The sequence below is a fragment of the Orbicella franksi genome, chromosome 4, assembly GCF_964199315.1.
Source record: "Orbicella franksi chromosome 4, jaOrbFran1.1, whole genome shotgun sequence".
NCBI classification, from domain to species: Eukaryota; Metazoa; Cnidaria; class Anthozoa; order Scleractinia; family Merulinidae; genus Orbicella; species Orbicella franksi.
This window is the reverse complement of record NC_138148.1, coordinates 12,484,159-12,497,587: the sequence shown is the minus strand read 5'-3', so window position 1 is coordinate 12,497,587 and position 13,429 is coordinate 12,484,159.

Below are 13,429 nucleotides of genomic sequence, written 5' to 3'. Positions count from 1 at the left end.
CTGTAAAATCCATACGAAGTCCGCATCCAGTGAGAGCTTGTGCTGCTCATCGATTTTACGATTCTAGATGTTCTCATTTTCGGTGGCCGAGTCTTCTTTAACTTATATCTTTTAATTTAGACTTTTAAAACAGCTTACTTTAATTAAAGATAGACAACAATTTAAAAGTAAGCCGCGGGCATACCTCATTTGCATAATGTTTACAGCCCATCGAGCGAGCGACACATTTCCCCATAACTCACGATAACTCGTGTTGCGCATGCGCAATTCACAGGTTAAAAAGGAGAAAAACGTTATGGTGATGCCTCTGTCAGCTTTTAGACATCGACATAACTTCATAATTAATAGTACTATGAAAATAGGACAGCCCCTTTCTGTTATGCACACGACAGACACTACGCCATGTTGTCACAACCGCGTGCTTTTCATTTCCCATCATGCCTTTGAACTTTACAAGCGGATAAGGTGATAGACAATGACGCATTCATGACACTTTCCTGGTAAAAAAATCAGTGAACTTATCAATGAACAGCGGTATGTACCTCATCACAAACAACAGCAACAGAAATATTTTGGTAGAACTCCTTCGAGAAAATGGCCCTGAATTTCTCAACCATGGTCAATGACTCCGGGCTTCTGTACAGCAAAGTGAAACAGTTTTTACTGAGGCTCCAATTCTCAAATTGAAACAATTTGGGGGAATATGCCCCATTGATTGTGCATCCATTCCACCCTCTTGAAAATTCCTGATCCGCCCCTGTATAAGAAGCGAAATAACCACAACCAACGGATTTAACAGGGAATTCGTAAGCCTTTAATAGCATTAAAGAAATTCAATACTCCAGGCAACAGGCGTACCTATTTCCAAAACTCGTAGGTTAATGTCCGAAAACAAATCTTCTCGCCGCAATTTTCTGAATAGTAAGTCTTTGTTCCGCTTTCAAAACGACCACAGGAAACAAAAGCAAACTTTCTTTTAGGGCTTGTTGGAGGCCTTCCTCGAATTTACGCCCAACACTACATTGATACGGGATTTTTGGTTCGGCGCGAAAGCAAGGAGGTGCGTGCATTGCAGTTGGCCGATCGACCCCACGCTCGACCGACATAGTAGCTATGCCCGTGTAAAGGAGATTTGCACATCGTGGGAAGTTCCAGATGTCGTTCAGCGATCAAGGAGATGAAGAAAACCAATTCGTGTAAGAAGGCGAAAGATTCGCTGATTGGCCAGAAAAAGATTTTTCTGGCCACTCAGCGGTACGGAATTCACACTTCTGGAACTGGTTCGGTTAGAGTAAGTGACCAGGGGCTCTGCCGCCCTTGAGGTAAACTTTCGCCCGAAAATATCGCTCGCCCGAAAATATTGTATCGTCCCGACTAGCAGCCCCTGGGTCCCCAAGGATGATTATGTTCGGTCTTTACTTTAGGCCTGCTTTGAGGATGACTGGGTAAAGCCCGATAAAAGAATAAAGTAACCTATGCGTTTGGACTCAATGTTTTTGATGTAAGCGTTGGAGAACGATTAACTGAGTTTATGCATTTGTTTTGCCAAACTATGAATGATATCTATCGTAGTACCTATGATATGACGTTCTGTGCCCTATTTTTAATAATTTTTATTTCAGTAATATTTGAGATTTTGTCATTTTTTTTTTTTTTACAGGAGAAAAGTAGAAAGTTATCTACACCATTAACCGTTATATTATTTTATAAACCGGCGTGAACGATTTTATTTTATAACAAGCCGTGGGATCGCTGAGCAACAGTACGCGAAAGGAAAGAAAACGAAGTGAAACGGATGTTCCTAGCAGCTACCACATATATATGTGGGTATAGAACAGGCGGGATTGCAATAACAGACACCGTTTGGCGAAACTCATAATAGACTTCAACAAACCTAGCAGGGCGTCCAAGTGTAACTAATTTTCACTGAGAAGCAAACTGCGCGGAGTTTAGTTCCAATTCTCAAGTACTTAATTTGGCGTCACTAAGGCGTTAGGTTTTTAGAAATGATACCGGAAATACGGCGAGGAAATAATTCATTCAGTTCACCTTGTGCAGCTAGAGTAGCATGGTTTTCATTCCACATTAGCCAGTGTAGCAGGAATATGGTGAAAACGAACATGCTGTCCAAAATACGAGAAATGGATAAAGTTGATTCACTTTGGAACTATCTCTCCTGTGGATGTAAAACAGTGAAACGACTGTTTCTTATTTATCTCTTCATCAGAAAAGAACAGATTCCTGCAGACTTGATATTTATTTTTTTGAACTGCAAACTTTAACTGAACGTCATATTTCAAATGTACTTTTGGTCCATTACGGCTCATAAAACATTTATCATTTATTCTCGACTGTTTTCTTTCTTTTCTAGTTTCGGTTCAATTCCTGATTTTGAAAGCATTTTCCACCAAATACTTGACACCTTGCTACAATCTAAAATCTCCACGACCCATACTCATATAAAAAGTCAGTTAGATATAATTATTCGTCCGGTGAAATAGTTGACCACTGTCTTAACAAAAATGCTATCACACCACGACAACAAGAGGATAGGTTAATAGCCGACAAATGTGTGATTAAATTATAGCCATTTCCAGAGGGAGGTTAAGGACCTTACACATTTGCATTGTCATGATCTTAACGTCATTTTTTCGACGCAAAGCTTAGGTTTATATTGATTTTCTCAATTCAACATATTTCATCCTTCAGTTGACAAAGTTAGTGGTGACCGTTTCTTTTTGTACAAATTGCGAAAATCTTGCTAACTCCCCTGATCTTAAAACAATGCGATATAAAATTATGAAATGAAAAAGGAAAGGATTAATAGAAGAAAAAAACAGGAGTTTCCGATCCAGCCTGCGCTTAAGACTAAAATAGACACAATCTTAAAACTGGAAAAGAGAAATAATTGTTATTCCAGATTCTTACCTCGATTTCTTTTTTTCGCACAAGAAATCCTCGTCGCGCTGATAACGATGTGCTCTATATAAGTGCTTTGTTTGCTTTGTTGGATGAATACATTTTTCATCTCCTAAAGCGTCTGAAAGGCCACCAATACAATGAAACGTAGAATAATTATGTTGCACAAGATTGGTTTGATCCATTGTTAAACGTGTGGTAAAAAAGGAGCGATTATTTTGTTTTCTTCAAAAATATCTTAAATGAAAGACAATCTAAATCTTCTGCTTCATGATTGCTTTTCAATAGGTATATGATTCCATTTTGCACTTCCAAAAGGTGGCAGCTGCCGTCCGACATTGGGTTATTATTATGTTGGTAATTGTCAGAGTCATCTCGCCTATAGTGAAACAGATGGTAAACAAAGAAGTGAGTTCCTTTTTATGCCATCAACGGATTTTCTTTATGACACCAGACGCACTGTCATCAGAGTTTTCTACACGTTAAGTCTTTGAAAATGTCACACTCGCAGCCTAAAGCAAGCCTATTTTGAAAATAATTAATATGATCCGCTGGTGAAAATAGGTTAATAACAATCACGTCATGAGCTAGCGTAATATCATTGGGAACCTAAAATTTACAATAAGATGAGTTCTCATTGCAAGTGTGTCTCTAATTGAAACTCCGCAAAAACGAGTGGCCCTTAAAACAGATTCATAATTAAAAGTAGTATGAAAAGAGAATAGCCCCTTTCCTGGAAAACAAATCAGTGAACTTATTAATGAGCAGCAGTATGTACCTCAACACAAATAACAGCAACAGAAATGTTTTGGTAGAACTCCTTTGAGAACATGGCCCTGAATTTCTCAACCTTGATCAATGACTCCGGGCTTCTGTGCAACAAAGGGAATTCCCCTTTTCCATCCAATATATCTTTATTACTCGTTTTGCTTTCCCCTATGTATATCAAGCTTTACAATTCCCAGTGACCAGAGGTACTTCACCTGGTTCTCAACAATTGATATAACAGGGGCAGATTTAAGAGAGGGGCGGGGGGGGGGGGGTAAACAAAAAAATTGAAGGAAATCGTAAATATAGTCTAATATTGTAGGAGAAATGAAAGAAAGGTACTTCATTGTAATTTCTACTTTGTAGTATTGCTTGTATTTGTGGTGTTTTTACTCAGGTTCCAACTCTCAAATTGAAACGTTTTGGTAGAATGTGCCCCATTGTTTCTACAACCATCCACCACCCCCTCCCCCCCTCCTCCCATGAAAAATCCTGTTCCGCCTGTATAAGAAGCGAAATAACAACAACCCACGGATTTACTTAACAGGGAATTCGTAAGCTTTTATTAGCATTAAAGAATGCAATACTCCAGGCAACAGGCTAAACTATTTCCAAATCTCGTAGATTATTGCCTGAAAACATATTTTCTCGCCACAATAAGTCTTTGTTCCACTTTCAAAACGACCACAGGAAACAAAGAGAAGCTTTCTTTTAGGGCTTGTTGGAGGGCTTCCTCGAATTTACGCCCAACACTATATCGGTAAGGGATTTTCGGTTTCGCGCGAAAGCAAGGAAGTGCGTGCGTTGCATTTGGCCGATCAATCCTAAGTTCGATCGACATAGTTGCTCTGCCCATGCAAAGGAGATTTGCACATCGTGGAAAGTCGTTCAGTGATCAAGGAGATGAAGAAAACCACTTCGTGTAGGAAGGCGAAAGATTCGCTGATTGGGCGATCAGCGGTACGGAATTCACACTTTTGGAACTGGTTCGGTAAAGTAAGTGATCAGGGGCTCTGCCGCTCTTGAAGTAAACTTTCACCCGAAAATATCGCTCGCCAGAAAGTATTGCATCGTCCCGACTAGCAGCCCCTGGGTCTCCGAGGATGATTATGTTCGGTCTTTAGTTTAGGCCTGTTGTGAGGCTGACTGGGTAAAGCCCGATAAAAGAATAAAGTAACCTGTATGGTTGGACTCAATGTTTTTGATGTAAGCGTTGGAGAACGATTAACTGTCTTTATGCATTTGTTTTGGCAAACTATGAATGACATCTATCGTAGTACCTATGATATGACGTACTGTTCCCTATTTTTAATAGCTTTTATTTTAGTAATATTTGAGATTTTGTGATTTTTTTTCTATTGGAGAGAAGTAGAAAGTTATTTGCATAATTAACCCCTTATATTATTTCATAAACCGGCGTGTGCCATTTTATAATATGCCCAGAAACAAGCCGTGGGATTGCTCAGCAACAGTACGCCAAACAAAATAAAACGAACTGAAACGGATCCTCCTATTACATGTATATGTAGGTAAAGAACAGATGGGATTGCAATAACAGACGACGTTTGGCAAAACTCATAATAGACTTCAACAAACCTAGCAGGGCGCACTGGAAAGACTCTCTTTATCGATCATTTTATCGATCATTCGTCCAAGTGTAATTAATTTTCAAAAAGCAAACTGCGCGGTGTTTAATTCCAATTCTCCAGTACTTAATTTGGCGTCACTAAGGCGTTAGGTTTTTAGAAATGATAGGTTATACCGGAAAATACGGTGAGGAAATAATTTATTCAGTTCACCTTGTGCAGCTAGAGTAGCATGGTTTTCATTCCACATCAACCAGTGTAGCAGGAATATGGTGAAAACAAACATGCTGTCCAAAATACGAGAACAGGATAAAGTTGTTTCACTTTGGAACTATCACTCCTGTGGATGTAAAACAGTGAAACGACTGTTTGATATTTATCTTTTCATCAGGGCAGAACAGATCCCTGCAGACTTGATATTTATTTTTTTGAACTGCAAACTTTAACTGAACTTTATAGTTCAAATGTACTTTTGGTCCATTAGGGCTCATAAAACGTTTATCATTTTTTCTCGACTGTTTTCTTTCTTCTATAGTTTTGGTTCAATTCCTGATTTTGAAACCATTTTCCACCAAAGACTTCACATCTTTTTTGCGATCAAAAATCTCCACGATCCATACTCATATAAAAAGTCCGTTAGGGATAATTATTCGTCGGGTTAAAGAGTTGACCACTGCCTTAAAGAAAATGCTATCGGACCACGACAAAAACTTGGAGGTTAGGTTAACAGGCCACAAATGTGTGATTTAATTGAAGCCATTTCCAAACGGACGCTAAGGACCCTACAAATTTGCATTGTCATGATCAGTTTTAACGCTATTTTTTTGACGGAGAGCTAGGGTTTATATTGATTCTCTCGATTCAAGATATTTTATTCTTCAGTTGACAAAGTTAGTGGTGACGGGTTCTTTTTGTACAAATTGTGAAAATCTTGCTAACTCCCCTTATCTTAAAGCAATGTAGTATAAAATTGTGAAATGAAACAGGGAAGGATTAATAGAAGAAAAAGGCAGGAGTTTCCGATCCAGCCTGCTCTTAATACTAAGACAGACACAATCTAAAGGCTGGAAAAGGGAAACAATTGTTATTCCAGAGTCTCACCTCGATTTTTTTTTTCGCACAAGAAATCCTCGTCGCGCTGATAACGATGTGCTCTATATAAGTGCTTTGTTTGCTTTGTTGGATGAATACATTTTTCATCTCCTAAAGCGTCTGAAAGGCCACCAGTACAGTGAACCGTAGAATAAATATGTTGCGCAATATTGGTTTGATCCATTGTTAAACGTGTGTTAAAAAAAAAGCGATTGTTTTGTTTTCTTCAAAAATATCTTATATGAAAGACAATCTAAATCTTCTGCTTGATGATTGCTTTTTAATAGGTATGTAATTTCATTTTGCACTCCCAAAAGCGTTTTAAAAGGTGGCAGCTGCCGTCCGACATTGGGTTATTATGTTGGTAATTGTCAGAGTCTTCTCGCCTATAGTGAAACACATGGTAAACAAGAAAGTGAGTTCCTTTTTTATGCCATCAATGGATTTTCTTTATGTCACCAGACGCACTGTCATCAGAGTTTTCTTCACGTTAAGTCTTTAAAAATGTCACACTCGCAGCCTAAAGCAAGCCTATGTTGAAAATAATTAATATGATCCGCTGGTGAAAATAGGTTAACAACAATCACGTCATGAGCTAGCGTGATATCACTAAAATTTACAATAAGATGAGTTTTCATTGCAAGTGTGTCTCTAATTAAAACTCCGCAAAAAAGAGTGGCCCTTAAAACAGATTCATAATTAAAAGTAGTAGGAAAATAGAATAGCCCCTTTCCTGGAAAACAAATCAGTGAACTTATTAATGAACAGCAGTATGTACCTCAACACAAATAACAGCAACAGAAATGTTTTGGTAGAACTCCTTCGAGAACATGGCCCTGAATTTCTCAACCTTGGTCAATGACTCCGGGCTTCTGTGCAGTAAAGCGAATTCCCCCTTTCCATCTAATATTTCTTTATTACTCGTTTTGTTTTTTCCTATGTATATCTAGCTTTATAATTCCCAGTGACCAGAGGTACTTCACCTGGTTCTCAACAATTGATATAACAGGGGCAGATTTAAGAGAGAGAGAGAGGGGGGGGGGGGGGGGCTTGATTGGGTGGCTAGCAGGAGCCATAATCGGGGACGGAGACCGTAAGCGCGCGCCATTTTAAGTATTGGGGTTGTCCCCATGATATGGGACAATCATTCTATTTTTAGAACAAATTGCGCCATCACCTGAGGCACACGCGCGTACATGCTGCGAGGATTTTTGCGGATGTCGCGCGGGGGAAATGGCGTCCGAAATTCCCGAAATGTTTCACATGATGTTTTTGCCCCACAACTCAACGCGTTTACGTCTGTTGGAATTCTGCTTAAGTATTTTCGTCGTAAGCTGCTCCAGTTTGAGTGAAGTAAGACAGTGTCGAATTTAGGTATGTTCCGCTGTAAGCTTATATATATCGCTGACCAAGTTGTGTTCCGACTGATGCTTCTTTTACATGAGCTGTACATTACTCCACTTTAAATTTCACATATGTTGAAGATTAACAGCTTTTCCATTACACAGCAAAAAACTAGCTGGATATATTTAGATATAGCAGAGCTTCAGAACTTCATAGTTTCCTAGCTCCTCTTACCACACGCTTGCGAGGAATTTGTCAGTCTATCGCGACCGAAAAGTAAAACAAAATAATTGCTAGTTTGAGTTTCGCTTGAATTGTAAGCAATGCTTGATGTTTCATCAAGTCCCAATAACTTTACGTCCGTAGATACTGCTCAGTTTTATTCGTGTAAAAATCCAGTAAATTCTCTGTTGTCGATGAATGAGAGCGCCCGCCGATGCGTGTCTTGTACATTCAGTAAACATGACAAATTGTACTTCCGCCGCACTTTCGTGTGAAAGCGTACATCGAACTCAAACAATAGCTCTATAGTTTTTAAATATGTTTAAGATTGATAAATGTTTGAGAACATATTAAAAGCTAAGCTGAAAATATGTGAATAAAGCAGAAACAATCAGCAAAGTTACGATGACGCTTTCTTTAATCCTTGTCTATTTTCATTTTCGCAGTGTAAAACTTCACAATGCTTATGTTGAAGAAACACACATGATGTTAGAAGCCTTTTTTGCATTCGTGAAATTTGTTGCAGCATCTCAGCACAAAAGATAACGAAAGAAGTCTTTGTCAAGATTTGCTGACAATTGAAAACACCGACTCGGACTTGAAAGTGCACGAGCTGCATGCACTATGCAAATGAGCTAATTGTACGCGTCAGACTTTCCTTTCAAAAACTTTTGCAAACTCACCAAACAAGCAGAGACAATAAGAAACCATCAAAACAGCTTTTGGTTATGATTAAACATTGTCTGAGAAACTCACAAATTAACTCGTTACCAGAGTAGAGAGTTTTCCTGCTATATTCTTAAGCATACGCGTAAGCTTACAACTAGCGTGAGCAGATCTTATCATTCATTTCCAGCGCGAGATTGAAGTCTTGTTTTCGACCCTGAAAAACCCACCTTTTCCGTTAGCTCAGAGCATAAAACTACGTATAAGCGCCCTGGTTCGTATTCCCTGCCTTATTCCCTGCCATCGCTGTGAAAAATACGCAAGAGAATCTCTCAACTCTCACCATTTGATCACGCAACGTGACAACATCCACGCGAGAGCCCCTGACATGTGCGTGAATCCGCGCGGATATATGACGTCAGGATGGCGCAATTTGTTCTAAAAATAGAAAAATTGTCCCATATCATAGGTGCGCGCGAATCCCGAGACTTGCGGTCTCCGTCCCCGATTATGGCTCCTGGTGGCTAGCCACCCCCCTTCTGAGTAAACAAAAAAAATTGAAGGAAATCGTAAATATAGTCTAATATTGTAGGAGAAATGAAAGAAAGGTACTTCATTGTAATTTCTACTTTGTAGTATTGCTTGTATTTGTGGTGTTTTTACTCAGGTTCCAACTCTCAAATTGAAACGTTTTGGTAGAATGTGCCCCATTGTTTCTACAACCATCCACCACCCCCTCCCCCCCTCCTCCCATGAAAAATCCTGTTCCGCCTGTATAAGAAGCGAAATAACAACAACCCACGGATTTACTTAACAGGGAATTCGTAAGCTTTTATTAGCATTAAAGAATGCAATACTCCAGGCAACAGGCTAAACTATTTCCAAATCTCGTAGATTATTGCCTGAAAACATATTTTCTCGCCACAATAAGTCTTTGTTCCACTTTCAAAACGACCACAGGAAACAAAGAGAAGCTTTCTTTTAGGGCTTGTTGGAGGGCTTCCTCGAATTTACGCCCAACACTATATCGGTAAGGGATTTTCGGTTTCGCGCGAAAGCAAGGAAGTGCGTGCGTTGCATTTGGCCGATCAATCCTAAGTTCGATCGACATAGTTGCTCTGCCCATGCAAAGGAGATTTGCACATCGTGGAAAGTCGTTCAGTGATCAAGGAGATGAAGAAAACCACTTCGTGTAGGAAGGCGAAAGATTCGCTGATTGGGCGATCAGCGGTACGGAATTCACACTTTTGGAACTGGTTCGGTAAAGTAAGTGATCAGGGGCTCTGCCGCTCTTGAAGTAAACTTTCACCCGAAAATATCGCTCGCCAGAAAGTATTGCATCGTCCCGACTAGCAGCCCCTGGGTCTCCGAGGATGATTATGTTCGGTCTTTAGTTTAGGCCTGTTGTGAGGCTGACTGGGTAAAGCCCGATAAAAGAATAAAGTAACCTGTATGGTTGGACTCAATGTTTTTGATGTAAGCGTTGGAGAACGATTAACTGTCTTTATGCATTTGTTTTGGCAAACTATGAATGACATCTATCGTAGTACCTATGATATGACGTACTGTTCCCTATTTTTAACAGCTTTTATTTTAGTAATATTTGAGATTTTGTGATTTTTTTTTCTATTGGAGAGAAGTAGAAAGTTATTTGCACCATTAACCCCTTATATTATTTCATAAACCGGCGTGTGCCATTTTATAATATGCCCAGAAACAAGGCGTGGGATTGTTCAGCAGCAGTACGCCAAACAAAATAAAACGAACTGAAACGGATGTTCCTACCACATGTATATGTAGGTAAAGAACAGATGGGATTGCAATAACAGACGACGTTTGGCAAAACTCATAATAGACTTCAACAAACCTAGCAGGGCGCACTGGAAAGACTCTCTTTATCGATTATTTTATCGATCATTCGTCCAAGTGTAATTAATTTTCAAAAAGCAAACTGCGCGGTGTTTAATTCCAATTCTCCAGTACTTAATTTGGCGTCACTAAGGCGTTAGGTTTTTAGAAATGATAGGTTATACCGGAAAATACGGTGAGGAAATAATTTATTCAGTTCACCTTGTGCAGCTAGAGTAGCATGGTTTTCATTCCACATCAACCAGTGTAGCAGGAATATGGTGAAAACAAACATGCTGTCCAAAATACGAGAACAGGATAAAGTTGTTTCACTTTGGAACTATCACTCCTGTGGATGTAAAACAGTGAAACGACTGTTTGATATTTATCTTTTCATCAGGGCAGAACAGATCCCTGCAGACTTGATATTTATTTTTTTGAACTGCAAACTTTAACTGAACTTTATAGTTCAAATGTACTTTTGGTCCATTAGGGCTCATAAAACGTTTATCATTTTTTCTCGACTGTTTTCTTTCTTCTATAGTTTTGGTTCAATTCCTGATTTTGAAACCATTTTCCACCAAAGACTTCACATCTTTTTTGCGATCAAAAATCTCCACGATCCATACTCATATAAAAAGTCCGTTAGGGATAATTATTCGTCGGGTTAAAGAGTTGACCACTGCCTTAAAGAAAATGCTATCGGACCACGACAAAAACTTGGAGGTTAGGTTAACAGGCCACAAATGTGTGATTTAATTGAAGCCATTTCCAAACGGACGCTAAGGACCCTACAAATTTGCATTGTCATGATCAGTTTTAACGCTATTTTTTTGACGGAGAGCTAGGGTTTATATTGATTCTCTCGATTCAAGATATTTTATTCTTCAGTTGACAAAGTTAGTGGTGACGGGTTCTTTTTGTACAAATTGTGAAAATCTTGCTAACTCCCCTTATCTTAAAGCAATGTAGTATAAAATTGTGAAATGAAACAGGGAAGGATTAATAGAAGAAAAAGACAGGAGTTTCCGATCCAGCCTGCACTTAATACTAAAACAGACATAATCTAAAGGCTGGAAAAGGGAAACAATTGTTATTCCAGAGTCTCACCTCGATTTTTTTTTTCGCACAAGAAATCCTCGTCGCGCTGATAACGATGTGCTCTATATAAGTGCTTTGTTTGCTTTGTTGGATGAATACATTTTTCATCCCCTAAAGCGTCTGAAAGGTCACCAGTACAGTGAACCGTAGAATAAATATGTTGCACAAGATTGGTTTGATCCATTGTTAAACGTGTGTTTAAAAAAAAAAAAAGCGATTGTTTTGTTTTCTTCAAAAATATCTTATATGAAAGACAATCTAAATCTTCTGCTTGATGATTACTTTTCAATAGTTATATAATTTCATTTTGCACTCCCAAAAGCGTTTTAAAAGGTGGCAGCTGCCGTCCGACATTTGGTTATTAAGGTGGTAATTGTCAGAGTCATCTCGTCTATTGTGAAACAAATGGTAAACAAGGAAGTGAGTTCCTTTTTACGCCATCAGATCAATGGATTTTCTTTATGTTACCAGACGCACTGTCATCAGAGTTTTCTACACGTTAAGTCTTTAAAAATGTCACATTCGCGACCTAAAGCAAGCCTATGTTGAAAATAATTACTTTTGATCCGCTGGTGAAAATATGGTAAATAACAATCACGTCATGAGGTAGCGCAATATCGTTAGGAACCTAAAATTTACAATAAGATGAGTTTTCATTGCAAATGTGTCTCTAATTAAAACTTCGCAAAAAAGAGTGGCCCTTCTTTTTCTATGGTCTTGTTGTTGGCCTGGTCAACGTCGATGTTTCCATGCAACCTCATTCTGTACACTATATAATCTAAAAGTTATATGACAATAAAAAATAGCAAATATGTAGCAAGTAATCTATAATCAAAGATGTACCTTGAGGGAGCATTTAATAATAGTGTCCATCTGAAAATATTATCCGTGGGGTACAAAATGAAAAAAAGGAAAAGAAGAAACATGCTGGTTATCAATTCAACTGGAAATATTCATAAAAAACACCTTGGTTTTTCTTTTTCAGTTATTTAATAGCTGAACATGTTTTATAAAGTTTTCAGAGGTATTTGCAATATTATGGAGTCTGTCTTTTTTGATCTGTTTTTCTTTGTAACAATTTTACCGTAACGTGCTGATGTTATTCCCTTTTTTAGGCTTCAAATTAAAATTTAAAAAAAAAATGGTGAAGGATAAATTGCAGGTCAAACCCGGTTCATGTGGCGTTCTTAAATGTTAAAACCTACACTTATTATTCTAAAAACATATAGACCAGTGGCGAAGTATATAATTCTGACTGGGCTGTTTTCTCTTGGCTCTAAGCATTCGCTGACCCACTCGTCAAGTTTCCCAGTTTTCTAATTAAAGACAAATCGTTGAGTGTCTATTGTTATTCATACTCCCTGATAAATCAGGTGGGAGTGTGGGGCCCGTTTCCCAAAACCCATACCCTATTTAGACCTAAGTCTGTGATTTTCCCTTTTGGGCTATTTTGTGTTAATGAAGTCATTCGTTCTTGATGCGAACATAAGTTGAAATGTTTTTTTTTTCACTTCGCATAAGTTGATTAACTCATTCTTTTCTTCATGTCACTTCCAACTTTCTAACCTTGCTGATATATTTCGAGGGTGGTCATTAATAAGAAGAAATTCAAACCTTATCATATAAGAATAAGCGACCGCAAATACATGTTACATGTCTAATTCCCACCGCGCAACCACAGGCGCAACACTACAACACAACTCGCCCTTTTGGCCGAGAGAGAAGTTTACTTAAAAAAGATACAGATCTAACGAAATGACCACAGTCTACAAATAAACCTCTCAGCCATCCAGCCAATGCTATAATATAATGAAGAACAGAGAGGGTTGGGGAGGGGAAATTTGCACGTCCTGCTAGTAGGGCTACAATGAACAAGAATACTG